The sequence below is a fragment of the Neoarius graeffei genome, chromosome 3 (assembly GCF_027579695.1).
Source record: "Neoarius graeffei isolate fNeoGra1 chromosome 3, fNeoGra1.pri, whole genome shotgun sequence".
Classification (NCBI taxonomy): domain Eukaryota; kingdom Metazoa; phylum Chordata; class Actinopteri; order Siluriformes; family Ariidae; genus Neoarius; species Neoarius graeffei.
Window position 1 is genome coordinate 95,133,102 of NC_083571.1, and position 26,236 is coordinate 95,159,337.

The window sequence follows — 26,236 nt, forward strand, 5'->3', positions numbered from 1 at the left end:
AAAGACAAGAAAAATGGCGAGCTGCAGTTAAACAGGAAGACTGGATGCCAACAAAGCATCCCTGTGTGTGTGGAGAGCATTTTATATCAGGTTAATATGAAAGCTTTGTGCACCTGTTATTGGTTACTGGGACTACTCAGTACAGTCTACTGGTATATACACAAGTGTGTCATACTTACAGCTCTATTGCACGAACAAAAAAAAAACTGCACTACAAAAACACATACTAAATGGCAAATGTATGAATGTTAAAATGTGTATCTAGACGTGAGCTTTGGACGTGATATGTTTTATTAGACCTAATACTTGGTGAGACTAGCAGCACGTTTGTTATGTACTGATAATATAGATGAGGCTCAACACCATAATATATGCTAGATCTAGGCCCTGGCTTGTTTAGTACTATTAGAAGTCCACGTTTGAGCTTTCCTTTGTCATAAAAATGTATTTTGCTTTATCAGGAATTTTCCATTACATTCCAGCATGAAACCTGCCTCGAAATATTGGGAGGCATCTGTACTTTTGTCTGCTTTTAGCATCTCTGGCATAGTTAGAAGTCCCAAATACAAAATAGTTCAGGATGTTGTAGTATCCCAAATCCAGAAGCTGGTTTGCCATACACTTTTCATCCATCCATCCATAACTGCTTATCCTGTGCAGGGTCATGAGTAAGCTGGAGCCTAACTCAACTGACTATGGGCAAGAGGTGGGGTACACCCTGGACAAGTCGCCAGATCATTGCAGGGCCAACACATAGAGGCAAACAACAATTCACACTCACATTCACACCTACAGTCAAATTAGAGCCACCAATTAACCTAACCTGCATGTCTTTGGACTGTGGGGGAAACTGGAGCACCTGGAGGAAACCCATGCAGGCACAGGGAGAACATGCAAACTCCACACAGAAAGGCCCCCATCGCCCCTATGCTAACCACTACACCACTGTGCCACTGTACACTTTTCAAGTGGAATAAATACATTTGTGAGTAAATTATTCTATGGTTCTGTGATGCCTGCATGTTTTAGCTTTTGGATATAACACAAGCTGCTGGTATAATCTAAAGTTTTAATCATTTCAGAGAGATTGTACTGACTGCAGTCATCTCAATTTTCATTATTAATTGTCGCGGCGGTGGCACGGTGGTGTAGTGGTTAGCGCTGTCGCCTCACAGCAAGAAGGTCCTGGGTTCGAGCCCCGGGGCCGGCGAGGGCCTTTCTGTGCGGAGTTTGCATGTTCTCCCCGTGTCCGCGTGGGTTTCCTCCGGGTGCTCCGGTTTCCCCCACAGTCCAAAGACATGCAGGTTAGGTTAACTGATGACTCTAAATTGACCGTAGGTGTGAATATGTGTGTGAATGGTTGTCTGTGTCTATGTGTCAGCCCTGTGATGACCTGGCGACTTGTCCAGGGTGTACCCCGCCTTTCGCCCGTAGTCAGCTGGGATAGGCTCCAGCTTGCCTGCGACCCTGTAGAAGGATAAAGCAGCTAGAGATAATGAGATGAGATGAATTGTCACGGCTATATTTCTTTGTTTGCCTGGCAATATGGTGGAAGCTGTGTGATAAACAAAAATCTGTGATGTCAGTGAAAGGCCCCTATATGAACCAAACTTTGTGCCAAACCAGATTGCTAAAGAATAACACCCTATCCTGGCCTAGGCATTGTTCAGAGGGAGGTGTCAACCTGCTCCACCACATAAGTTACACTGTAAAAAAAAATCTGTCATTTTAACAGGAAAACCCTGGCAGCTGGGGTGACCAGAAAATCCCTGTAAAAAATACAGCACCCCAGTGTAAACTTTACTGGTTTACAAAATTTAACAGTGATTTGAACAACAAATATATGTTTCGGGGTTTACAGTGCTGTTCTGTATGCATTTCACATAGTTTTACTGTAAATTTCACAGTCATTTTTTACAGTGTAGAATTTCTGTAAATTGGAGCGATGGGCCCAATGGGAGCAGTCAACAGCTCTCATATTGCCAGTGCATGCCACACTCTACAATATTGTAAGTTATCACTAGAATTCTACAAACCCCATTTCCAGAAAGCTTGGGATATTTTCCAAAATGGAATCAAAACAAAAGTTTGTAAGCTGTTTATTCATGTGAACCTTTATTTACATTACATTAATGGCATTTAGCAGATGCTCTTATCCAGAGCAATGTACAACATACCCAGAGCAGCTTGGGGGTTATGTGCCTTGCTCAAGGACACTTCAGCCATTTCTGCTGGTCCAGGGAATCGAACCGGCAACCTTTTGGTCCCAAAGCTGCTTCGCGAACCATTAGGTCATGGCTTATTTAAGTAACAAAATTACAAAGAAAAGATTTTCAAGAGTTTTACTGACCAACTGAATCGTATTTTGTAAATATAAATGAAGTTAGAATTTGATGCCTGCAACACACTCAAAAAAAGTTGGGACAGAGGCATTATTACCATTGTGTAACATCAGCTTTTCTTTGAATAACACTTTTTAATTGTATGGGATCTGAGGATACTAACTGAGGATACAAATGCAGATTTGCAATTGGAATGTGTGTCCATTTTTGCTTGATACAAGACTTCAGTTCCTCGACAGTCCGTGGTCACTGTTGTCTGATTCTCCTCTTCATGATGCACCATATAATAGGAGCCAGATCTGGACTGGCAGCAGGCCAATCAAGCACATGCACTCTGTGTCTACAAAGCCATGCCGTTATAGCCCGTGCAGAATGAGGCCTGGTGTTGTCCTGCTGGAATAAGAATGGACTTCCTGGGAAAAGACGTTGCCTTGATGGCAACACATGTTTCTCTAATATCCCAATATATGCCTCCGCATCAATGGTACCTTCACACACATCCAACTCACCAATGCCATGGGCACTGATGCCCCCCCATACCATCACAGATGCTGGCATTTGCACCTTTCTCTGAAAACAAACTGGATGGTCATGTTCACCTGTGTCACGGAGGACTTGGCGTCCGGTTTTCCTGCAAACAAGCTGAAATGTGGACTCATCTGACTACAGCACGCCACCATCTTTTGGTCCATCTGAGATGAGTTCGGGCCCAGAGAAATTGTCAGCATTTCTGCATAGAATTAACGAATGGCTTCCTCCTTGTGTAATACAGTTTCAGGTTGCATTTCTGGATGTAGTAGTGGACTGTGTTAAGTGAAAACAGTTTTCTGAAGTAATATAGATATAGTGGCTATATTTGTCATGTTAGCGTGATGGTTCCTCAGGCAGTGCTGCATGATGGCTTGAAGGTCATGCACATTCAACAGTGGTTTCTGACCTTGCCATTTACACACTGAGATGTCTCCGAATTCCCAGAATCTTTTCACAGTTGTATGCACTATAGATTTTCAAAGATCAAAAATCATGCATTGAGAAATGTTCTTTTTGATTTGACTAACAAGTCTCTCACAAACTTTGGCACAAAGGAGTGACCTACGATCCATCCTTGCTTGCAAAGACTGAGCCATTGGTGCTTCTTTTACCGTATATCCAATCATGAAACCCTCATCTGTTACCAATTAACCTGCTTATTATGGAATCTTTCAAAATGGTGTTATTTGAATATCTTATACACTTTTCAGTCTTATTTTGCCTCTGTCTCAGCTTTCTTTCTTTTTTTTTTTTTGAGTGTGTTGCAGGCATCAAATTCTAACTTTGTTTTTATTTACAAAATACAATTAAGTTGGGGCGGCACGGTGGTGTAGTGGTTAGCGCTGTCGCCTCACAGCAAGAAGGTCCGGGTTCGAGCCCCGTGGCCGGCGAGGGCCTTTCTGTGCGGAGTTTGCATGTTCTCCCCGTGTCTGCGTGGGTTTCCTCCGGGTGCTCCGGTTTCCCCCACAGTCCAAAGACATGCAGGTTAGGTTAACTGGTGACTCTAAATTGACCGTAGGTGTGAATGTGAGTGTGAATGGTTGTCTGTGTCTATGTGTCAGCCCTGTGATGACCTGGTGACTTGTCCAGGGTGTACCCCGCCTTTCGCCCGTAGTCAGCTGGGATAGGCTCCAGCTTGCCTGCGACCCTGTAGAACAGGATAAAGCGGCTAGAGATAATGAGATGAGATGAGACAATTAAGTTGGTCAGTAAAACTTTTGAAAATCTTTTCTTTGTACTTTTGTCAGTTAAATAAAGGTTCACATGAATTAACGAATCACATTTTTTTTTTCAATTTGGAAAATATTCCAGCTTTTCTAGAAATGGGGTTTGTATTAGTGCATCTGCATTTAGGCAGTAGTGCTTGGGCAGTACTATATTTGGTGATTCAATACAGACATCGAGGGCTGCCATGTGACCCACCCAGTCTGGCTGTAAATATAGTATTAGTATTCTCATGCATCTGAAATGAAGGACATGCAACTCCTGAATCATCAATTTCTGCTGAACCATGTCTGCCACCAGGTCATTAGTTCACCTAGAAAGTAACTTAGCTTGATCAATACCAAGGCACTGAGCATGTTCCTGGTGTCCCAGGTTCAGTCAGTGGCTACATAAGAACAAGTCTTGCAGAATGGTTAAGCATTTAATGAAGGTTTTGTTGAAGCAAAAATTAACTCCAGTTGCAAACATAGGTCTTCCAGTAGGTCATTTCGATGGCAGGGGAACCAGTTCACAATTGAAATACTCTAAGGCAGTGGTTCTCAAACTTTTTTCACCAAGTACCACCTCAGAAAATACTTGGCTCTCCAAGTACCACCATAATGACCAACATTAAAATACAGTAGCATAGTAGGTCTAAGTATTCATTAAAAACAAGGCGGTTTTATTTAACAAGTATATTTAATATTGTTGGCCACTGTAACATTACACACAGTACTTTGAACAGTAACACTGTGTTTAAATATAGGAAAATAAAACACTGTCTTTAAATAATGAATCAAATAAAATTAATTGCACATAAAAGTGAAATAAACATTGTACTAAAATAAATCAAGCTGTATGGCAAAATATCTACTGTTCTTAATGCGCTCAATCAGTGTCTTTTTAACATCGCCAGCCATGTCGTTTATTCTCCTTGACACGGTGTCATTTGAAAGCGGCATCAAGTTTAACTCTCTAGCAGCTTTCTCTCCACACATGATACGTGTCATCTCTTTGGCTAATGGCAAACACAGCAGTTCCCCGATTGTGTGCGGCTTACCGGCTCTGGCGATCAGGAGGCTGGCACGATATGAAGCTTCCTGTGCTTTGGCTACGGGTGTACCATAGGACAGAATGGTGGACTTGGACTGCTTCAGTTCATCACGTTTTTGTAAAAAAAAAAATCCATTGGTTTGTCCTTTAGTGCTGTGTGTTTGGTTGTAAGATGCCATTTGAGATGCGATGGTTTCATGGACTCATTGCTCAGAATGTCGCTGCATACAACACACTGCGGCCTGGGCAGCTCCTCTGTCCGCTCCAAATGAATCCCAGTTTTATGCATTTTTCGTCATACTTCCTCCTCACTGGTTTCTGCCGTTTCCTAGCAGTTCTGGGGCTGGTTTTGCCACTGTCGTTAGCATCCGCGCTCGGCTCACACACGTCCTCTTCAGTTCTCCCTCTCTCCTGATCCACGCTCCCATTCGCGGATTTAAGCCACGACAGTAATTTTGTCGTACTCGTCATAATTAGCAAAGCCACCTCCACCTTTTCCCATCACAGCCTAGTCTACCAATGGCGGATAACCGTCTGTCAGCGGAACCGGCAGGAATGCGTACGTACGCTACGTATGGCTACCCAGAAGCACTTGCAAACTTTAAATTATTAACTTAATTTGTATTTCCTTTCATTTTCTTATCATCGGTTGATAAGATATTTTCATCCATTTGGATATTATGGATAGTATTTCACGTTTTTTTAAAATTTATATTTAATTAAGTGATTCTTTGGCGTACCACTAGAATGGAGCCCGCGTACCACTAGTGTTACGCATACCACAGTTTGAGAATCTCTGCTCTAAGGAAATATTGCAGAGGGAGAACCCATTGAGAGGTACCGGTAAGAGGTGAGAGGCAAGTGTCAAAATGAAGCAGGTTTGTAAAGACCCTTTTGGATCACAATTAGTCAAATTGGAGAAACAAGCATTTAGTTGTAGTACCCAGTTTAGTAAATACACTTTATACTTTGTATTTACACTCATTAGTCTTTACATCAGTCTTTCTTACACCTACCATATACTGTAGATGCACTCTGGAGGTACAATAACTGGCTATTGCCCTTCTGATGGTATCCGTCACCTCTCCTCATCACCCACCAAACAAGGAAAGGGAGCCATCGTAAGACCACTGCTGACCAGACATTAGGGTGGTGGTCATCTATTCTTGACAAGGGCATGGTGGATGTTATGAGTACAAGTTTATCAGGTTCAGCAGAATTGCTGCTCTTTTGAAACACTTCAGTGTCACTGAGGAAGGACTAGATGACGACTGACACAAAGGACCATGCCTCAAAGGAAAATCCAGATAATATCTAACTGTACACCTAGAAGCAATGTGTGTCTAATCTAGTTGGAGTGTACAGCATTTAAAAAAAAATCACTGCTGTCCATGTATACACTGGTACCAGCAACAAACCCTCTAACATGCTACTGCCAGTGTTGGTGTCATTGCTGTGCTGAGAATAATTCTACAACCAAATAATATTTGGACAGAATTGACCCATATCAGTCCCTTTCCATTCAACTGTGAACGTCTGACTACCGGTAATTATGTACAGCAACAGATGGACGATAGTATGTATGCCTCCCCCCAGCCCTGACCGCTCATCACTATTAATATTGTCCATTTGAACAGCTCAGATGTATGAAAATCCATCCGTCTGTCCATTATCCATAACCACTTATCCTGTGCAGGATTGCGGGCAAGCTGGAGCCTATCCCAGCTGACTATGGGCGAGAGGTGGGGTACACCCTGGACAAGTCGCCAGATCATTGCAGGGCTGACACAGAGACAAACAACCATTCACACTCACATTCACACCTACGGTCAATTTAGAGCCACCAATTAACCTAACCTGCATGTCTTTGGACTGTGGGGGAAACCGGAGCACCCGGAGGAAACCCACACAGACATGGGGAGAACATGCAAACTCCACACAGAAAGGCCCTCGTCAGCCACTGGGCTCAAACCCAGAACCTTCTTGCTGAGAGGTGTATGAAAATGTATTAACTTAAAATATCTGCATGGATTCATTATGTGTTTCGCTACAACACAAATGGAAACGCAAGATCTGTACAAAAATGTCTGTCAAATTGAGGTTGTAATGCCTTTAGCAAATTGTGTATTCAACACAATTTAGTTTCATGGAATATTTACATTACAGTGTAGACAATGTTTACTAAGATACAAATATGCAGTGGTGCAGAGTAAGGCTTGGCAAAATAAAGCTATTATACATCGTTGATGTGAGATTGCTGACAGACAAAGGCAGGTAGTGCCATTAAATCTGAATTTGTACTATGCTCTTCAAACAAATACCTCACCAGATTCTCTATTAATACAACCAAAAGGGCAAGGACAAGGCACAGAATAAAAATAAACGAACAGTTTGAAAGATAGATAGATACAGTGGTGCTTGAAAGTTTGTGAACCCTTTAGAATTTTCTATATTTCTGCATAAATATGACCTACAACACCATCAGATTTTCACACAAGTCCTAAAAGTAGATAAAGAGAACCCAGTTAAACAAGTGAGATAAAATATTATACTTGGTCATTTATTTATTGAGGAAAATGATCCAATATTACATATCTGTGAGTGGCAAAAGTATGTGAACCTCTAGGATTAGCAGTTAATTTGAAGGGGAAATTAGCGTCAGGTGTTTTCAATCAATGGGATGACAATCAGGTGTGAGTGGGCACCCTGTTTTATTTAAAGAACAGGGATCTATCAAAGTCTGATCTTCACAACACGTTTGTGGAAGTGTATCATGGCACGAACAAAGGAGATTTCTGAGGACCTCAAAAAAAGCGTTGTTGATGCTCATCAGGCTGGAAAAGGTTACAAAACCATCTCTAAAGAGTTTGGACTCCACCAATCCACAGTCAGGCAGATTGTGTACAAATGGAGGAAATTCAAGACCATTGTTACCCTCCCCAGGAGTGGTTGACCAACAAAGATCACTCCAAGAGCAAGGCGTGTAATAGTCGGCGAGGTCACAAAGAACCCCAGGGTAACTTCTAAACAACTGAAGGCCTCTCTCACATTGGCTAATGTTAATGTTCATGAGTCCACCATCAGGAGAACACTGAACAACAATGGTGTGCATGGCAGGGTTGCAAGGAGACAGCCACTGCTCTCCAAAAAGAACATTGCTGCTCATCTGCAGTTTGCTAAAGATCACGTGGACAAGCCAGAAGCCTATTGGACAAATGTTTTGTGGATGGATGAGACCAAAATAGAACTTTTTGGTTTAAATGAGAAGCGTTATGTTTGGAGAAAGGAAAACACTGCATTCCAGCATAAGAACCTTATCCCATCTGTGAAACATGGTGGTGGTAGTATCATGGTTTGGACCTGTTTTGCTGCATCTGGGCCAGGATGGCTTGCCATCATTGATGGAACAATCAATTCTGAATTATACCCATGAATTCTAAAGGAAAATGTCAGGACATCCGTCCATGAACTGAATCTCAAGAGAAGGTGGGTCATGCAGCAAGACAACGACCCTAAGCACACAAGTCGTTCTACCAAAGAATGGTTAAAGAAGAATAAAGTTAATGTTTTGGAATGGCCAAGTCAAAGTCCTGACCTTAATCCAATGGAAATGTTGTGGAAGGACCTGAAGCGAGCAGTTCATGTGAGGAAACCCACCAACATTCCAGAGTTGAAGCTGTTCTGTACGGAGGAACGGGCTAAAATTCCTCCAAGCCGGTGTGCAGGACTGATCAACAGTTACCGGAAACGTTTAGTTGCAGTTATTGCTGCACAAGGGGGTCACACCAGATACTGAAAGCAAAGGTTCACATACTTTTGCCACTCACAGATATGTAATATTGGATCATTTTCCTCAATAAATAAATGACCAAGTATGATATTTTTGTCTCATTTGTTTAACTGGGTTCTCTTTATCTACTTTTAGGACTTGTGTGAAAATCTGATGATGTTTTAGGTCATATTTATGTAGAAATATAGAAAATTCTAAAGGGTTCACAAACTTTCAAGCACTACTGTAGATAGATAGATAGATAGATAGATAGATAGATAGATAGATAGATAGATAGATAGATAGAATGTTCATGATAAAATGCTAAAGAATATGTTACTATGGAAGAAACATACATAAAAAAAATCTGTGATGGCATATTAATCTTGCTAAAGTGATCATTCCTTTAAAAGCACTATAAATCTTACACTGTACGTTTAATATCTGTTTTGTTATATAGATTTATTGCTTTTACAAAGCAATGCATATATTAATACTGAGGTTGACTGCAGTATAATATGCTTTTTAATTTTTGCTATAAAAAGCTACGCATTACACTTAACTTTTATGCACAGAAATATTTAAGTATTATTAAATATTATTCTCTTTCTTTAGAAAATTAGTGCAAGAAAATTAATGCAAACCAAGGTGAGGAAAGCAATTTTTTACTTCTCAGAATCTGAAAGGCGTACGATTCTTTTTTGTAATTTTTCAGTTATTTATTTGCAATCAATTATGCACATTATATTTCTTTATTTTACTAACTGAGCTGAAATTAAAATGAATTCAATTATTTACTGAATCATTTTAACCTTTGCATTGTTTAATTTTGTTAGTATTTTGTCAGAACCTGCTTACAATATTTTTGTAATGAACCAAGCAGTTTCTGTTTTCCAGAATATAAACACTTGAGTAACATAAACCATAGCAACACGATCCATGATAAAGCAGTTACGAAGGATGAATAAATGAAACATGTCACACAGCATTGCATGAACACCAGTACATGTCCATGTTAAAGAACATAGCCCTTTTTGTCTCGAAAGCTTCTTATTTGTCTGTGTAGTCCAGCCTGCATTAAAAAAAAGACTTTTACACAGCTCTAATGTGAATGTTGCAACTGGCTAAAGATCTTCAGTTTATTTATCCTTGTTTAGACTGACTTCAGTAGGGACAAAAGAACAAATTAAAAAGTGCAATGTTTTCCGCAGTGGTGGTGACCGACAGGGGTCAACAGTGTTGAGTGCACAGTCCACAAGCACACAATGCACAAAAAAAAGTTGCTTAAGGACACCTCACAGATAACACGCGCACACTAAGAAATGATTCTTCAGCCCAGTAAAAACTGCTCATAAAAAAGAGAAGATTTTACCTAAAATGCTGTTATATTATCTGAACTTGGCTCAATTAAAAGAATAAGTACAGCTCATTATTTTGTGTGTTAAGTGTCTTTAAGATTTTGCATAAACATTGTCTGTAATTTTTAGCAATACCTACGTTCAGGAGATTTAGGAACACTAAACTAAATATTCTGAGGTCTTCTGACACCGCATCATTAGACCATACTCCGTCAACTTTGAAGCATTTGGACCATTTGCCACGACACCGTTTGCCAGGAAGAATTGCATAGGTAAGCGCACATCAGACTGTTAATTTTTATGTGTTTACAGTTATGAGGTTTTTTTTTTGTTGTTGGCTTGTTTCAAACAATTGACGTAATGTTTTACGGAGTGTTTATCTACGTCAAAAGGTGTTTTGACTGCAAGGCTGGCTTGGCAGGGAACATGAGGCAGCCTAAGCTAGCAAAGTGGAGCTAGCGCTGATAAATTAGCAAATCTAAGTAGGGTCAGCTTTTCAAATAATTAATTCAGTCTTTTAGCAGAGATGTTTTTAAATATGACCATATTAGAACTTCTCGGGTTTTATTTGTTTATATCATGAAGTCGGTCATTGATGCAAGTTTGCACGTGTGCTTTTGCTAGTTAACAGTACCGTTGATCTAGTTTTCTCGACACGATGATTTGAAAGTTCTGTTATTATAGAGTGATTGTTCATTTATTTGTCATATAAGAAAATCTGTGTGCTATAGATTTTCAGTAGCAGAAGTAGCGATAGTAGTAATAGGAATAGTAGTTTTCGTAGTGGTAATGTTTAACCAAGATATTGCACATCTCATCTCATCATCTCTAGCCACTTTATCCTGTTCTACAGGGTCACAGGCAAGCTGGAGCCTATCCCAGCTGACTACGGGCGAAAGGCGGGGTACACCCTGGACAAGTCGCCAGGTCATCACAGGGCTGACACATAGACACAGACAACCATTCACACTCACGGTCAATTTAGAGTCACCAGTTAACCTAACCTGCATGTCTTTGGACTGTGGGGGAAACCAGAGCACCCGGAGGAAACCCACGCGGACAACATGCAAACTCCGCTCAGAATGGCCCTCGCCGGCCATGGGACTCGAACCCAGACCTTCTTGCTGTGAGGCGACAGCGCTAACCACTACACCACCGTGCCGCCCTGATATTGCACATATACAACTTAAAATATTAAGAAAGTCTAAATGAAACAGCTTAATTTTACTGGCTGGGGAAACCTACATAAAGACATGAAGTGAAATTCAGATTTTTAGTCAAGTCAGCTTAATTTTATGTAAAAATGACCCAAAAATTTATTCATTTTCTACATAAAATTATGGATGCAAAAATGTTGTACTAATTTTTTAAGCAAAATCAGCCCATCATTTTTTACAGTGCATGCTGTTAACATGTAAGAATAAAGGACATCAAGCAGCAAGGCTGTGACCCTGAATTCTATTATTTGTTGAAATGCTCACTCTTTCTCTGCTTTTGCATGTTTTGGTTATGAGTGTGGCGCAGAGCAGAGGAATGTAACTTGCTGCATGAACTGCAGTGATGGTCTACTGTCAAATCACAGGACACATCTGTGGAAACAATGTCACTGTCAGAAAATGACAGACAGACAGACAGGTAGGTGGCTGTAAGGGAGAGTCTCGGATCTCTGGAATAGCTGATGTATTCATTTCTGTGGTGAGTAAATAAGTGCGAGGAGGAAAATAGGAGCATAGAGAAAATAATGTGTTCCACTTCGTGCAGTCAAATCAAGCAAAACCAGCATCGAGAAGAAAAGCTACTGCTAGCCCAGAGTCAAATCTTTAATTTAAGAGTGGACATAAAAAAAAGCAACACAAATGGAAGAGTAAAGTCTATGTGTCGACTGAGCCAGAATGAGGTCAACAACCTCATGGGATTTGGAAAGGGCAAAGAGGCTATGCAATCAGAGCAATACTGGCTCAAAACGACAAATTTACAGTTTTAGTGAACAGACGTCTCTTCACTGAGTGACTGTGAAATAAGTAAACAAGCTTGGAGAATCCCCCCCTTCTCTCTAGAGTGTAATGCAAGTCAACCTCTTAGCACCTTACGTAAAGGTCATATGATGCTGCCATTTTATTCACTGTAAGAAGCAATTGTTGGCTTTGACCTTGCAAGCATTTGCCTCTGAAGCAGGGAGATGGCTTACAAAAAAAATCAATAGAACATGAAGGTATGCAAACTCGTGGGGGGGGGGGGGACGAAACGGGACACATATTTGCTATCCTTCATTAAATAAAGAAATCCTGAAAATGGAAGTAAACTGGAGGAGAGGGGCTGACATCAGGTCCCAGGGTACAGCAAGCTAACTGCAGTGCAGACTTGCCATTCTTGTTAGTCACACTTCATGGTCTCAGCATCTCAACAAGCCAAACACAGCATGACGACATGGGCTCGATAGCATAGGTAGCCACAGCTAGGCCCAAGTCCTTTTGGCTTTAAAGTGCAGGGGACAGATTGGAGAATATAACACCACAGCTATACTCCGCTCATGTCTAGGTAAAATTGTCGCCGTCACTCAGTTGTTTCTGCCAGTAATCAGTTTTTGTACATTTTGGATGTAATAAGGGGATGTACTTGCAATACATCAAGTACAAACTTATGAACAACTTTGTAATTTAATGAAAATTTAATGAGAGACTGAGGAACATCAAGTGAACCGTTTGAAGAAAAAGAAGAAGAAATTTGTCCCATGCACACTCAAGCACAGTGAAATTCGTCCTCTGCGTTTAGCCCATCTGAAGCAGTGAACACACGCATGCACATACACAAATAAGCAAGGAGCGCACACACATACCCAGAGCAGTGGGCATCTCTGGGTATGTGTGCAGCTATGCTACAGTGCCTGGGGAGCAGTTGGGAGTTAGGTGTCTTGCTCAAGGGCACTTCAGCCCAAGGCTGCCCCATGTTAACTGAACCGCATGTCTTTGAACTGGAGCAACAAATTTTTTTTTTCATAATCTCAAAAATATTTTTGTCAGAAATGAGTTTCTTTGGCTGTAATCAAACATGAATAGTGTATTCTTATTTTTCCTCTTACAGTCTGTAAGAATCAGTGTCGAGTAGTAGATGATTCTGACTTCCTTATTGGTTCTTCTGATTATTACTGACTTGAAATACCGTACAACTACAAGTACTTTGTGTATAAATATGCAACAGGCCAAAAAAATATATAATTAAAGTTTCTCTGAAAGAAAGTCAAGTCAACTGTCCATTTTATTCAAATGTTAAGCTGTCTGGATGGTGTAGCCTTGGATAAATAATACTGAATAGCAGGTAACCATTACTGTGTGTATTTTTGCCAGGAGTGCAGTAATTATGCGATAGGAGCGCATGACAACAAAGAACTACCCAGAATGCCTGTGGAGCACAGATAGTATGCATTGTGGCCAATCTGAAAACACTTAGAAACAACAGCTGCAGCAACTGAGTAAACATTATTATTATTATTATTATTATTATTATTATTATTATTATAATTATTACTACTACATCTCTCCCTTTCAGTGCTACCCCACAATTATACAATGTACTGAAGTGATTTCACCATCTTGGGTCATCCTTCTCTTATGAATTCCAAGAAAAGTAGTGCAATATCAGCGTTTTATACAGTTCTACCTCTGGACATGAAACAGACAGCTTGCAAAAATACCTTTTATTATTAGGGTGCCACTCAAAAATGAAGTTTCTAATTTTCATTGTCCCACCCCCTAAATGTGTTCATAATGTGAAAAGAAAAAATGTGACAAAGTGTGGATGTATTAACACCACCAAGGGCTACAGCAAGCCTAAGTCCATTAGGTTCCACAAAGCCGGAGAGAAGCCCACCATCCAAGCAGGGGCCAGGTCAGGTCTCCTTACCACTGCCGCGGACTGGCAGCTGGAAGTGGATCTGGGCAAACAGCTGAAGATCCCAGCTAGAATAACATCAACAAGGCTCCGACCAGACATGATCATTGTTTCAGATGCCACCAAACAGTTGATCATTCTGGAACTCACAGTTCCCTGGGAAGAACGCATGGAGGAGGCAAATGAGAGGAAGCATGCCAAGTACCAGGAGCTGGTGGAGGAGTGCAGGAGCCAAGGCTGGAAGACCTACTGCGAACCCCTGGAGGTTGGATGCCGAGGATTTGCAGGGCGGTCCCTCTGCAAAGTCCTCACCATGCTGGGCCTCACTGGTGAGGCAAAGAGGAAGGCCATCCTTTCTGCAACTGAAGCCGCAGAAAGAGCCACTAGATGGCTTTGGATCAAGAGGGCTGATCCGTGGACGAATGCTGCTGGGATACAGGCCGGAGTCTGATCACCTCCGGTCGGGTCGCCTGGGCGAGGGTGTCTGATGTTGAAAGACCCGAAACACCCAGTGACCCCAGGTTACATCACTGATGATGTGTCCCAGCGCATCAGTAAGATGTATCTTTCACCTAATAATATTTACTGGTAGCTCAACAGTTCCAAAGTTATACAATATGTGTAATTTTCCGAAAAATTCTGATATAATCATATAATGTTAAATTTAACATAAAAAAACAGAATACTGCAGAAATCATGAAAATCAAACAGTTACTAGCAGTTACTTCAAAAGTCAACAAATGATTTTTGAACACAAACAGATTAACACAGACAGTGACCAAAATGTCACAATGTAAATTAGTTGTCCGCAATTTAGTTGTCAACAGCAGCTGCAGTGAGTGCAGTCAAGGTGGATTTGTTACTGTTTGGAAAGTCATGGCGGTGTTTCTCCACGACTTGCAACAAGAACTGTTTTTGTTCTTCTTGATTGGTCAGGACTCCATTGAACGCCTGAATCAAGGCCACCCCTCTCTCAGCTGCATTGTTGACGACTTTCAGACTTCTCACTTTCTGTTGGCCAACAATGTAATCATTGTCACTGCTCCATGTATCTGGACTGTTCATGAGGAATTTCTGTGGTATGTTAAAGGCTGTGAAAAGCTGCTTGGTGTGTTGTGATACAAAGTCAAACAACTGCTTCTGAGGTACTGTGGGGTTGAAGGCAATGCGTCGAGGATGATATGTTGTTTTCTTGTCAAGGGCTTTCACCATGGCTGACTTCACCTCAGCTGACACTGCAGAGTCAAAGAATGCTAAACCGACCAGGATTTCACTTAAGTACCACAAGTGTCCAGAGAATGATTTTATTGCAGCTTTAGCAACAGCTTCATGTTGTTTCTTGTAGCTCTCCAGCTCACACAGCAGCTGCAAATCATTCTGCGGAGCAGATGATGCACATGCGCATGTGAACCAGGCTTTTAGGTAGACCTTTATCACAAACGTGTTGAATAAGAGTGTTAATCAGGACTTGTATTTAATGAGAGCAAGTGCAAGTGTCAAAGAATAACAAGAAAAAGGAACCCTATCGAGTTTAACTATACTATCAATGGCAAAGAACTGGAAGTCACTGACACCGAAAAAGATCTAGGAGTCTCCATTAAGAGTGATCTAACCTGGTCGAAACACGTATTCGACTGCTGTTCTAAGGCTAACAAGCTCCTAGGGTTTCTGCGTAGGAGTGCTACAGAGGTTCAGAGCATGCGCACACGCCGCACACTCTACCTTTCAATTGTGCGCTCTTCAATGGGGTATGCCACACAGATCTGGGCACCACAGGCTATTGAACTGATGAGGAAGGTGGAACGAGTTCAAAGAAGGGCAACAAAATTCATCTTATGTCTGCCATTTAGATGCTCGGAGTCCTACAGAGACCGCCTAACTCTGACGTCACTTCTACCTCTATGTTACTGGCATGAATATCTGGACTTAGTTTTCTTTTTCAAAGTACTTAATGGACTTGTAGATATAAATCCGGACATTCTCCCTAAGCCTATTGTACCTACTCGTGTAACCAGATCTACAGGTAATCCTAATGTACTTATTTTCAGGCCTAGTAAATGTAAAACTGTAACCTTTCAAAGATCGTACATAAGTAGAATTACTAGAATTTGGAACACTCTCCCGGACTATCTTAGATTAAGCACAATTACTCTAGCTGATTTTAAAGTTAATCTTAAACTCTACTATGAACAGGCCTTAGATTTCTTTGATTCCGAAAACCCAAGGACATGGCGATCCATTTGCCCAGTATGCAACAATGCCCGAGGTCTAGCTGGACCAATAATTTGTTGTTTCTAATTTTGTGTAATGTTTACGTTTTTTAAAATTGTTTACTGTCTTTTTCATGTTAGGGGCCACAGTAATTGGCATTTGCTGTTGTGGCTGTCCTGCCTATTATATCTTTGTTATTTATTATTTTGTTTATACATTTTTTTGTATATTTTTCTGTGTATTATGTACTTGGTAAAGTCAAATAAATAAAAATTAATTAATTAATTAATTAATAAATACACATATGCAACAGCTACTGAATAGGTACTTTATGAAAACATTTCAGCCCATTGAGCTACCAAAAAATATGCATATATTTGTATGAAACTTGGAGTAATTACTATGCTTCATAAAAGGAACAAAATGAGAGGGTGGGACCTGGAAAACATTGAAAAATATTTTTGGCCATTATACTCAGTGGCACCCATATATATATATATATATATATATATATATATATATATATATATATATATATATATATATATATATATACGCATACACACACGACCATGCCCACTTCTGCAGCCACATCCTTACTCACATCCATTACTTTGACTTTGTCTTTCTTGCACCTATATCTCTTCATCCTCTGACCCATCTGGAGGCAGCACTTCTGGTTTAGGGTCCATCATGTCCTTGTAAGGCTCAGCAACACAGGCTCAGATGTATTTGTTGCCTAGCTAGCAGAAATCTAGGTGAGGTAAGTATGAATGGACGACCACCTGGATCATTTCTTTGGGTACAAAAAGGTGATAGCATGGTGTTCCATCAGGCCCGATCTGGCATGTGCAACTGGAAAAAAGAGGAGTTCACTGAGCTGTAGGAAACCAATACAACAAAAGATATTAGGCCCATTTCATTAAATTTAGTCTAGTCTGTCATGTGCAGCCAGTGAAGACACTCAGCATGATAATCCATGCTTGTCAATTTAAAAATAAAAGGGCATGAAAAAGAAAGGCCTATCTGTGTCTGTACACATTAATTACATGTCAGTTCTTTGTCAAAGACTTGGAATTGAATATGACTGAAACTTCTTGTCATGGTTTATGGTTGCTTTTTTTTTATAAATGCGCCTTCAGTGCTATGCATTGTCCACCCAATGCATAGAAACGTAATGATGTAATGTTTGGCTTCTGTAAGACTTCGAAACGTATACTCACACTCATTAATTTTATAGTGATTCCCATTGTGTTTATGATGCCCCTCGCAATAACAACTTCCACAACACACTACAGAAAGATCATAGTAACTGCCTACAAGATATAAATACGTGTCTCACCTACATGCTGAAGCTTTCTCCCGCTGGCATCGGCAGTATATCCACTACAAGCAGCACTTTCTATGACGAAAGTCGAAATCGGTCCTTTGCTGGTCAAAGTCATCCTCAAGTTCATCTTCATTGTTATTGATGTCAGTTATAATATCCTCTTCCCAGGGTTGTGCGAAGAAATCTGCAACTAACTCGCTCACCTTTTAACTATCGTTGCAATTTAAGCTTAAGAACTTTGTGATTTCTCCTGCCATAGTTCATACAGGAACTATGCAATATATGTGATCTATAAAAAGGCTCCTGATTGGCTGCTCTTCGCATGCACAGTCCACAAAGCACAGCCAATCAGACGCCTTCTTATAGATCATGCAGAGCAACTAGGAGATTAAATCCCATCATACAAATTTTCTTTACACATAGGCAAGTTTGTTTTATACTGTTTTATTGGCTGGTCATTGAAATGTCAAAATGAATACTGAATCTAGTGAGTGGGAGATCTCCACTGTGTTTTGATATCAGACATGAAGGGCTAATCCTCAGAAGTATGTGACTGGTGATAGAAAATCTGAAGGGCATTTTTCACTCTTTTTGTACGAATTTCAACCAGGATTTGAATACCTCATCTCAATAAAATCATGTTTTAAAAGTTAAAAAGTATGAATTTCTGCAAAAAAAATTTCAAAACATTAAAGTGTAAATGTTATACTCTGCGATGATGCCAAAATCTAAAATTAGACTATTTTAGCCCACACAATGCATTTCCCCATTTATCTCAAAATCGTGACTTCCAACTGGTTTTGTCTCTTTCTCTCACACACACACACACACCTTTCCATATGTACGGTACATATACAGTGCTCTCCATGATTATTGGCACCCCTTGTAAAGATTAGTAAAAAGGGTTAGGGAAAACAATCCACCTTTTGGTGAGGTAGCTTCATCCGACACTGAAAGCATGAGAAAAATCCAGCCTTTCATGGAAATAAATTTATTCAGAGAAAAAGAAATCCCTTATCAAGAAATTTTCTTCAACAAAAACACATGTGCCACTATTACTGGCACCCCTGCATTTAATACTTTGTATAATCTTCCTTTGCCAGTAAAACAGCACTGAGTCTCTCCTATAACATTTTATAAGGTTGGAGATACAGAGCAGGGTGTCTGAGACCATTCCTCTTTACAGAACCTCTCCAGAACATCCAAGGTCCTCGGCCCTCTCTTGTTCTCTCTCCTCTTCAGCTCAGCCCACAGGTTTTCAATGGGGTTCAGGTCAGGGGACTGAGATGGCCAGGGCAGAAGCTTGATTCTGTGGTCAACTAACCATCTTTGTGCTGATTTGGACATGTGCTTCAGATCATTGCCCTGCTGGAAGATTCAATGATGACCCAAGTTTTAGTTTCCTGGCAGAGGCAGCAAGATTTTGATTTAAATTGTCCTGGTATTTCAAAGAGTCCATGATGCCATGTACCCTAACAAGGTTTCCAGGGCCTTTGATGGAAAAACAGCCCCAAAACATCACAGAACCTCCACCATATTTTACAGTTGGGATCGGGTTCTTTTCATTATAGCATCCTTCTTTTTACACAAAACCCACCTTGAGTGTTTATTGCCAAAAAGCTTCATTTTTGTTACATCAGATCATAGAACACAGTTCCAATCAAAGTTGTAGTAGCATTTCACAAACTTCAGGTACTTACGTTTGTGGTTAACTGACACAAAAAGCTTCTTTTTTTTTTTCCTCAAATGCCTTCCAAATAATCTGTTCTTATGGAGGTGGCATCTGATAGTGGGTTTGGAGACTTCGAAACCCCAAGATTTTACTTTTTCTTGTAATTCACCAACAGTGATTCTCAGGGCCGCTGACAGCTTTGGCTGGGCCCGGGACAAAATGCTCTGAATGGGCCCCCCCCGGCCAACCCCCACACACACCCACCTCTCTTATCCCCAGTGTTGGGCACGTTACTTTCAAAAAGTAATTAGTTATAGTTACTAGTTACTTTTCCCAAAAAGTAACTGAGTTAGTAACGGAGTTACTTTGTGATAAAAGTAACTAATTACCAGGGAAATTAATTATTCCGTTATATTTTGTTCCCCCTCAAAAAAAAAATCAAATTCAATTAATCATAATAAAAGTGAATGTTAAATGTGTTTAATGACTGAAATGGACACTTAACAGAACCAATTAGTAATGTTATCTACACTATATTAATATTTTTGTGGGACAATGTGAGATAAGACATCTATCAAATTTAATATATTTTTGTAGTTATTAAAATTATGTTACTAATTACTCGCCACTGACGAGGACAAACGCTTTGTTCCTCGACATAATGTGCATTGCACGTAGACATTTTTGCCTTTTATTTCACATAATGAAAAGTAATGGCTGTATTTCCAATGTGAAAGCGCAGTGCTGGGCTGACCGCTCGCCATCGCTGTCTCTTCTCATTGAAAGAGTGCGCAGTAGTGCAGTAGGCGTGGCCTACCTACGTATGCTGTCCAAATCTACTCTGATTGGCTTACTGTGCCGTTGTCTCGTGTCTCCCCGCCCTACACTAAAGCAGACTAAAGAAAGGCTGAACGAGCAGCGTGCCAGATGAGAACAGCTTTAATAAAGTAACGCATAGTATTTTATTGTAAGTAATGGAAACGGCGTTATAACGATGTAAAAAGTAATTAGTTAGATTACTCGTTACTAAAAAAAGTAACGCCGTTATTCCCATCACTGCTTATCCCAGTCTCTACTCACTCCAACCCTTAAATGACAGGTATTCAAAAACCATTCAACCGGTCAACAACCATTTCATTTTAGCATTTCAACATTTTTAACATTTTAACATTTCCTTAGTCTGCAACTATTCAGGTGCGAAATGCAATGCGCCGGACTTTTGTTGTGCGTGCGTGCGTACTGTCCAGTGTGAAAAGCAGAGAAGAACACACCGCTCGAGAAACGGCGGGATATGATTGCGGGCTAATGTGAATATTCTTAGCTTCAATCAGATATATGAAACACAATGTTATTAAGCCGTTGTGGTTATGAAATGATTCAATGCCCTGTGCGTTTGATATGGTGTTCAGTAGGGGTGGGTATTGGCAAAGAAGTCACGATTCAATTCGAATCACGATTCACATGCTACGATGCGATACTATCACGATGCATCACGATTCTTGAATTATTGCGATGCATTGCGATATATTCAACATACTTCAGTGAAAATGTAAAAAAAAAAAAAAAGGAGCATAATTACCAGTGGCTGTGTACGATCTGGATAGTGTCTCCAATTGATGCATAACTCAGAGCAACTCAGTTCATAACTGAATTTATTGAAACGACTTTGGAGGTAGTTGCCATTAAAATGAATATTACTGTTTCCATACTTAACAAGTGGACACACTAATGACAAAAATTGCATAGGATTTATAAAACTAAAAATAATAAAAGAAAACTAATAGCAGCAGTTTTCAATTTCTTTGCAGCACCTGCAGTATGGGAGGACAAGGCAATAATAAATATCAAAATATATATACTATATTACTCAGTGCATTAAATTATCATCATCATTATATTATTTGTTACATTACTTTACATTATATTTAAATGCCTTATGCATTTATAGTTTGTGGAGCATCCTCAAATTAGGAAACAATACACTCACTAAGCATATTTCTTTTAGCATGTTGTAGTACCGCAGCAGTTATGTCAGACTCGGTGAGTGTGCAGATGTCCTTCTCAGATTTACGTATTTCTGCAGACAGGAGTGCAGCGTGGATGGCAGGCTGTTGCTCTAAAAAGCGCTCAAGCATGTCGTGCGCGCTGTTCCAGCGAGATTTGTAAACAGAGTTGCAGTCGCATATGATGTCTATGCAGAATGTCTAGGTCGCAGTAGCCCGCCGCTGGAAATGCCACTGGCATGAAGGCAGCGGGCGTCAAAAACTCCACGGCGACATCTACAGGACTGGAAGTTGTATTCTACTTGTTTTTAGCTGATGTTCGCCAACCATTCATACAATTTTATTTATTGATTTTTTAAAATTAATAATCGATATTTGGCGTCAAGAATCGATGCAGTATATCGTGAAAGTTAGTATCGCGATGCATTGTCATGACGATTATTTTGCACACCCCTAGTGTTCAGTGTGACTTGCTCTCCCCTCGTTTGTAACATGAATTGCATGCCGCGCGTGCCTTGGTTGGGGTTACTTTACGAGACTGGAAAAAGTTGGCTGTGTCTTACCTGGCTCAGCTGCCCCACTGCCTTTGCTAGTACCTGCTGCATCATCCGAATCTTTTTTAAAATATTTATGCAGTGAGCCCCTGAGTCTCTTGGTTTCTTCCTCTCTTTTTCTCTTTTCTTTTCTTTGCTCCTGACTTGTGCATGTTGGCAAATGGCACGCACGCTGATTGTCGAAGCGCTATGATCGAACGATGTCGTTTTTTTCCCCCCAATCAAAGAGTCAGACCAAACCATTTTTGCATTAGGGGTGGTAGGGGGTTCTTGACGCCTTTTTCAAAGACAATAAAGGCAAAAGATCTAGAAATCATGTATTGAATGCAAATATAGCACATTTCTCCCCCAAATCAACACATTTTGAAATGAAATAAAATAACCGCAACTTCATGAGAGCCCAGTTCTGGGCCCCCCTCCCCCATTCCTGGGCCCGGGACAACATACCCGTTTGTCCCCCCCTGTCGGCGGGCCTGGTGATCCTTGGGGATTTTTTTTTCTTTTTCTTTTCTTCCCTTTGTCCTCACTGAACATGGAGGAAAATAAACTTGAGTCCTCTTCCAGACAAGTTTGTAACAGTTCCAGTTGGTGTTCCCTTTTTTTATTATTATTGCCCTAACAGTAGAAATGGACATTTTTGTGCAAGTAGCTTATATATATATATATATATATATATATATATATATATATATACCATTCCTTGACTTATGAAGGTCAACACACTTCTCCCTCATTTGGTTTGTGTGTTTTCTTATCTTTCCCATGTTGATGGATGACGAAAGGGAATTTGGCCTCTGTGTCACATCATATATGCACCCCAGTTAATCAGGAAGTCATGGACTACAGCTGGAAAGTTCCTACACACTCCAATCAACTCAAAAAAAGGACAATTTAAATGGAAAACATGTTTCAGTCACATTGTGTTCACTATACTGTCCAGGAGTCCCAATAATAATGGGACATGTGTTTTTGTTAAAAATAATTATTTCTTGATGAGGGATTTGCTTTACTTTGAATACATTTATTTCAGTTAACAGCTAGATTTCTCTCATTTTGGTGGATTTTCTTTTTCTAACCCTTGTTACTAATCTTTATAAGGAGTGCCAATAATCATAGGAGAACACACACACTGATATATATCATATTATGTGATTTTTTTTTTTTTGTGTGTGTGTGTGTGTGTGTGTGTCAACAAACACATACACACTTTTATGGACAACAGAAAGAGTGGCTTGAGATAAAGCCTGAAGTTGAAGCATAAAGAGAAAATCTCTGGCTCCCCCTAGCCACAGCATTCAGCTATGCTACTGAGATACAGCTGAAAATAAAACAGATAGATTTCCTCCCTCAGGAACAGGAGCCAAAACACTAAAACACTATTAAATCATAGTTAATATCCAAAGGCTGATGCATTATATGTTAAAGTACCGTCACCAGGGAGAAAGTAGTTCAGTGACCAAATTAAATCTAATCTGCTATTCAGGAGCCATAGAGCCATGAGTGTTTATGACTTGAGAATGCTCTACTCATTCATTCAGTGTGCACCTCAAACCCATCAAGTGATATAATAAATCAAATAAGCCCATCTCAGATCACTAGATACGTGCACATGTTTGTTTGTATTGTGTGTGCCAGGGAACAAACCTGAACTAGAAGCCCTCTTTCTCTTTTGCTCTTACGCCTATGCCTGCTGCTCCAGGGCAAGACCACGTTGAGCTAGCAGTTCAGCACTAAGCCACCATATGGCTCTAACAGCAGCTCAGTGCTCCAGATAGAGCGCAGCATCATGCATGGGTGATCAGCGAGGCCACTAATGTTGTAATTAGACAGACAGGGCCAGGTCAGCTGACCTGCTGAGTTCAGCCTCCCAGTGATCCTGCAGCCTCATTAGTCATACCCCAAACAATGGAGGCCTCACATCATAACACAATGTGTGCATAAGCATGTAAGGCTCATTTGCATACCCTCAGTATATTCTCAACAAATTAGTAATACTGGAAGGTCATCTCCAATAGCGAGGGGAAGTGATAGCCAAACCTTTATTAAATGTTTATCGCTTTATTTCTCCTCATTAATTTTTAATTTCTGCTCAGATAATAAATTACAATATGTGTTACGCAGTGGCGAAAACAAAGCCAGTACTAATCGGGCCTGACTTTCCCAAAAGCATCGCAGCACAAAGATCATCGTTAAATGGTAGAGTGAGCAGCCCAATGAATGCTCTCTCTCCTAGTTAAGATGCTCTTAACGTTAAGAGGCTTTTTTTTTCCTCTCCGTGCTTCCACGGAAGGCGGCCGCATTTTCTGCTCTCCCTCTCCCTCCTTTTTTTCCCTGCTTGTGCTTCTGTGTCTTGTCTCGTCTGCTGTACTTTTTGGAGAGACTCTTCCTGTATTACTTTCTAAACTAAAAAAAAAAAGCATGGAATTGATAAACTGGTCTCCTAACGAAACTGACACAGTTTTCTCGACGAGAAGTTTGGGTTCGGGGGAACCCGTCTGTCCTGCCAGAACGTTTGCGGCTGGTTACACGATGGACACGTGGGAGCGGTGGCGGGTCGTGTGCCTGGCAATTCTTTCTGTGGAGGACATTGAAGATATCTACCTATTCAGAACCATGATTACAGGACTTTTGCTGATTGGACTAGGCATTGCCCTGGTATATCGAGGAAATCAGACAACGGTGACAGCTGTTCAAAGTCCCACAAAGCTGCCCGATATGATTGGAGTGGTGGGCAAAGCTGTTGGCACTCAGACTGTGGACATTCAGAACTTTAACCACAAAATGGTTGTTATCTCGGAGCAGCTTTCAGCTTTGCAAGGAATACGTTTTTCGGAGATCAATTTGAATAGAATGGACGGAATGGACAGATATGGACGAGCGGTGTGGATGTGCAAAGACTGCGTCTGGAAAGACCAAACAATTCATATCTTATCGACATTCGGCGCCCTGAGACAGCACCGGCCTTGGTTCAGGCCATTGCTGAGGCAACATTTCCCCCTGAAGGTCACTGCCGGGAGACACTCTCGCATTCCTTCTCTAACTCTCCGCGGTCGCCATTTTTACCCCCAGTGTGACAAGTGGGTGCGTGACCAGCGCCTTCATGACTGCAGGAGCGGATGGCTGCTTGCTTGCGCTGGATTCCCCCCCTCAAGTCCCGTGTTTAAAGTGTACTTGTGTTGTTGTGTGCTTATGTGCAAAGGTTTTTAAATGTTCCCACACTGTACTCCTGACAGGAGCATGGTGGGGGGTGTTCTTTTTTCCTTATCTCTCATGTTGTGTTTCCTTTTTATCTTTATCCCTGTCTTCCTGTCCTGTCTACCCTATGTCAATTGTATGTTGTATATGTACGGACAGGTTGACGGCTAATTTCACTGGTACATGTGACTAGTGACAATAAAGGGCATCATCATCATCAAATCCACCCCAGACTGAAACTCCGTATCAATGGTTTATATAGTCTCAACCTATTAGGACACATGGTGATATGGTGACAAAGTCAACCACTAACACGGATCACAATGATCAGTCTAATGCGTGGCATGGATTTTGTGTCTGATGTAAATTTTTAATATGCATTTAAATGCCATATACTGTATTTGGGATGTTTTGGTCATGTGTAATACCTGAACACATTTTACATAAAAAAGAAACACAAATGACCCATTTAACATATTTTAAAGTGCACGATCATTCAATAGAGTGGTCTTTTGAATAAAAGAACCTGATACAACCTTGATAACTTAATGAGTAGAGAACAAGAGGCAAAAGCTCCAATTCAATAATTTTCTTTGCAAGACAGACAGACAAGTTAACAAAGACCACGAAATGAAAAGCTTCAATTACCAAGTTATTTTTATTTCAACCGATTCGAAGTAAAAGCAGAAAATTTGGATCCTCCTTTGGTGACATTCTCATTATAAATGAGTAGCTATGTAAGAAAATGATTTACGGCATGGTGATGGAGTGGTTAGCATTTTTGCCTTACAGCAAGAAGGTCCTGGGTTCGAGCCCAGCAGCTGGCTGGGGCCTTTCTATGTGGAGTTTGCATGTTCTCCCCGTGTCTGCATGGGTTTCCTCTGGGTGCTCTGGTTTTCCCCCACAGTCCAAAGATGTGCAGTTAGGTTAACATGGGACGGCCTTAGGCTGAAGTGCCCAAGAGTGGCGGCGTGGACGTACGCAGCAGCTTTGCTCTCCTATGATGAACTAAATTTCGTTGTGCATTTGTGCAGTGACAAAGCCATTCTATTCTGTTCTACTTTTTCGTTATAAGCAAAAGGACAGAAAACCCTGCTTAGTTTTCCTCAACCAAAAGAATGGAAATA